Source organism: Hordeum vulgare, chromosome 5H (genome assembly GCF_904849725.1).
Source record: "Hordeum vulgare subsp. vulgare chromosome 5H, MorexV3_pseudomolecules_assembly, whole genome shotgun sequence".
Taxonomy (NCBI): Eukaryota; Viridiplantae; Streptophyta; class Magnoliopsida; order Poales; family Poaceae; genus Hordeum; species Hordeum vulgare.
Window position 1 is genome coordinate 53,665,014 of NC_058522.1, and position 5,000 is coordinate 53,670,013.

The following is a 5,000-nucleotide window of genomic DNA, read 5'->3' on the forward strand; positions in this document are numbered from 1 at the left end:
TCAAGCTACTCACTTGAGAGCCCCCCTTGATAGTACATCAATCGATCCTAAACAGAAAACCTATCAAGGGCAAACCTATACCTTGCACCTCGTCCTCTTGAGCTAGATGATGATGATCTTGGATTCCTTAAGATGGACCACCTTTCTTGATTGTGTTGGTTTGATGAAGACTAGTTGATTGCTCCCCCATACTCACTATGGGTGAGCTACTCTTCAGCATATCTTCACAAGTCCATTGCCACCAGAATGGACGGCAAGCTTCAAGCATGATATCTTCGTGCTGATCCACTTGCACTTGCACATCGCAATTTTGATGACTATCACAACTTGACGTCATACTTCATGGGTTGTATGAGATCTTCCCTTTGACGCAAGCCATGGAAACACACCTAACCCCCACATAGAACTCTCACGAAGACCATGGGTTAGTACACAAATACGTAATGGACAATGCTTACCATACCATGGGATCACTTGATCCCTCTCGGTACATCTTGTACGCTTTGTGTGTTGATCATCTTGATTTGCTCTTTGTCTGAGATCTTGATCAACCATGTGTCTCTATGACCATTCTTTGGATAATACCTTGAATACCATCTTGGTCATCATATAAACTCCTGGAACCCAACAGATGGACTTCAAGAAGTGCCTATGGACAAATCCTATAAAAGTAACTTAAGGCAACCATTAGTCCATAGGAATTGTCATCAATTACCAAAACCACATATGGAGATATATGCTCTAACAACGTCCAGCATTGGTTGTCGTCCTCCGGTTCCACTTACATAGAGACGCAGAGGCCACAGCCAAGCCGGTTGTCGATTTCGAGCGGGCATAGCTCATCGTTCGTGAGGATCGGCGCAGAGAGTTGCATACCCTACCACGTAACTGTGGAGAGGTAGAGGCAACCCTAGTTCCGGTTGTTCTCAGCATGAAGATGTTGGGTCGGGTCGAGGTAACCAAATGGGCCATGAGCCTATATCGTGAGCAACATCCGAGACCAACGACGCGAGCGAGGTTGCCTTGATAACAACAGGCACATTACATGCTCGTGATACGAGGCAACGCCACAAGCGCTATCCGGCCATAGCAAAACGCCCGTACAACGTCCGTCGTGTGGCAACATATATTTCACACACCACTTCCCATATGTCAGGTAGTCATATGCAAGCACTTCCTGATCCATCGATGGTACAATGCCAACTGATTAGTAGGACACGGCGCCAATAGTCGGCCGTCGAACGACGGGGGATCTACCAGCAGACACGGGTCCAAAGCTGCTTATGCGTTTAGTAGCCTACATCGGTCAAGCCAACCGAGCATCCTTCCGTGCAATGCACGGGAGGTTTACTCGAAGGAGGCGTCCAGAGAGACCACATCACGCGTGTTTCACCCCCACAACGATAAGTTTTGGGGGCAACTATATTCCGAAATGCAACGTATCAGCAAACACGGGTCCAAAGCTGCTCATGCGTTTAGTAGCCTAGATCGGTCAAGCCAACCGAGCATCCGCCCGTGCAATGCACGGGAGGTTTACTCGAAGGAGGCGTCCAGAGAGACCACATCACGCGTGTGTCACCCCCGCAACGATAAAGTTTTGGGGGCAACTATATTCCGAAACGCAACGTACCAGCACACACGGGTCCAAAGCTGCTCATGCGTTTAGTAGCCTACATCGGTTAAGCCAACCGATCATCCGCCCGTGCGATGCACGGGAGGTTTACTCGAAGGAGGCGTCCAGATAGACCACATCACGCGTGTGTCACCCCTGCAACGATAAAGTTTTGGGGGCAACTATATTCCGAAAGGCAACGTCGTTGCAACTTTGTCTAGTCGGTCTCATGCACGGGACATGCTACTTTCCTGTTTCCCGAGCCAAGTTAGGCTGTTGGGTCAGAATTTCGCGGGACACGTACACGGGACCGGCGGGACAACGCTGCACGATATCCCGTCAAGCTGACCGTGTGCGAAACAATACATACTTTTCTGCAACCCGAACGGCCGTTGGGCCGTCAGATCAGATTTTGGCACGAGTCGTACACGGGACCGACGCGACAACGCGGCACGAGATCACATCGACCTGACCGTGTGCGGAAACGATACGTACTTTTGTGCAACCCGAACAGCCGTTCGACCGACGGATCAGAATTTGGCATGAGTCGTACACGGGACAGGAGAACGATGGGACATCCGAGCCAAAGTTTGGGAAAAGCAAGGGTTACGGGAGAATCGAGTGGTTTGCATATGATTTCACATGCAAACCCACCGATTTCCCACACCCAAGCAGGGAGGAGCCCCCTCCTCCCCAATAAACCCGAAGGTTTTAGCCCCCCTTGGAACCCGTGCCCTTCATTTGTGAAGAACGGGTACACTGTTTTTTGCAACACGGCCCCCGTGCCCGTTTATTCCAATTTCCTCACATTCACGTTTTTTGGCCCGTGTGGCCGTACGTGCATCCGTTCATGCCACGCACATGGTTTTCACCCATTTTCCATGGTGCGCGCTCAGTTTTTTGCAACACGGCCGTCGTACCCCGTGTTTCCTTGTTTCCTCAAGTTCACGTTTTTTGCCCCGTGTGCCCGTACGTTCATCCGTCCATGCCACGCACATGGTTTTCACCCGTTTTCCATGGCGCGCGCCCAGTTTTTTGCAACACAGCCGTTGTACCCCGTTCTTTCCCGTTTCCTTAGTTTCACGTTTTTTGGCCCGTGTGCCCGTACGTGCATCCTCCATTCCGCGCACATGGTTTTCCCATGTTTTCCATGGTGCGCACCCAGTTTTTTGCAACACGGCCGCCATACCCGTTTTTTCCCCGTTTCCTCACGTTCACGTTTTTTGGCCCGTGTGCCCGTACGTGCATCCGTCCATGCCACGCACATGGTTTGCCACAGTTTTCCATGGTGCGCGCCCAGTTTAATGCAACACGGCCCCGTACCCGTTTTTCCCGTTTCCTCGCGTTCACGTTTTTTGGCCCGTGTGCCCGTACGTCCATCCTTCCATGACACACACATGGTTTTCACCCGTTTGCCATGGCGCGCGCCCAATTTTTTGCAACACGGCCGTCGTACCCCGTGTTTCCCCGTTTCCTCAAGTTCACGTTTTTTGGCCCGTGTGCCCGTACGTTCATCCGTCCATGACACACACATGGTTTTCACCCGTTTGCCATGGCGCGCGCCCAATTTTTTGCAACACGGCCGTCGTACCCTGTTCTTTCCCGTTTCCTCACGTTCACGTTTTTTGGCCCGTGTGCCCGTACGTGCATCCATCCATTCCACGCACATGGTTTTCCCCTGTTTTCCATGGTGCGTGCCCAGTTTTTTGCAACACGGCCGCCGTACCCGTTTTTTCCCCGTTTCCTCATGTTCACGTTTTTTGCCCGTGTGCCCGTACGTGCATCCTTCCATGCCACGCACATGGTTGTCACCCGTTTTCCATGGTGCGCGCCCAGTTTTTTGCAACTCGGTCGTCGTACCCCATGTTTTCCCGTTTCCTCAGGTTCACGTTTTTTGGCCCGTGTGCTCATACGTTCATCCGTCCATGCCACGCCAGTGGGTTTCACCCGTTTTCCATGGCGCGCGCCTAGTTTTTGGCAACACGGCCGTCGTACCCCGTTCTTTCCCGTGTCCTCACGTTCACGTTTTTTGGCCCGTGTGCCCGTACGTGCATCCTTCCAGGCCACGCACATCGTTTTCACCCGTTTTCCATGGCGGCACCCTGTTTTTTGCAACACGGACGTCGTACCCCGTTCTTTCCCGTTTTCTCAGGTTCACGTTTTTTGGCCCGTGTGCCCGTACGTGCATCCGTCCATGCCACGCACATAGTTTTCCCCTTTTTTCCATGGTGCGCGCCCAGTTTTTTGCAACACGTCCGCGTACCCCTTTTTCCCGTTTCCTCACGTTCACGTTTTTTGGCACGTGTGCCCGTACGTGCATCCTTCCATGCCACGCACATGGTTTTCAATCGTTTTCCATGGTGCACGCCCAGATTTTTGCAACATGGCCGTCGTACCTCGTGTTTCCCCATTTCCTCATGTTCACGTTTTTTGTACGTGTTGCCGTACGTGTATCCGATCATGCCACGCACATGGTTTTCCCATGATTTCCATGGCGCGCGCCCAGTTTTTGGCAACACGGCCCCGTACCCTGTTTTTTCCAGTTTCCTCACGTTCACGTTTTTGGCCCGTGTGCCCGTACATGCATCCGTCCATGCCACGCACATAGTTTTCCCATGTTCTCCATGGTGCGCGCCCAGTTTTTTGCAACACGTCCGCTGTACCAGTTTTTTCCCCGTTTCCTCACGTTCATGTTTTTTTGGCCCGTGTGCCCGTATGTTGTGCATCCATCCATGCCACGCACATGGTTTTCCAATGATTTCCATGGCGCGCGTACAGTTTTTGGCAACACGGCCACGTACCCGTTTCATCACGTTCATGTTTTTTTGCCCGTGTGCCCGTATGTGCATCCGTCGATGCCACACACATGGTTTTCCCCTGTTTTCCATATTGCACGCCTAGCTTTTGGCAACACGGCCCCGTACCCGTTTTTTCCGGTTTCCTCACGTTCACGTTTTTTGGCACATGTGCCCTTTTGTGCATCCGTCCATGCCACGCACATGGTTTGCTCATGATTTCCATGGTGCACACCCAGTTTTTGGCAACACGGCCGCGTAACCATTTTTCCCGTTTCCTCACGTTTACGTTTTTGGCCTATGTGCCCGTACGTGCATCCGTCCATGCCACGCACATGGTTTACCCATGTTTTCCATGGCGCGCGCCCAGTTTATGGCAACACGCCCGTGGTACCCGTTTTTTCCCGTTTCCTCACGTTCACGTTTTTTGGCCCGTGTGGCCGTACGCGCATCCATCCATGCCACGCACATGGTTTTCCCCTGTTTTCCATGGTGCGCGCCCAGTTTCGTCCCCGACGGTCGCCGGACACGTTTTTGGGCCGAGAACTGTGCTTCACGTATTTGGCCCGTGTCATCGTACGTGGTTTCGTCGG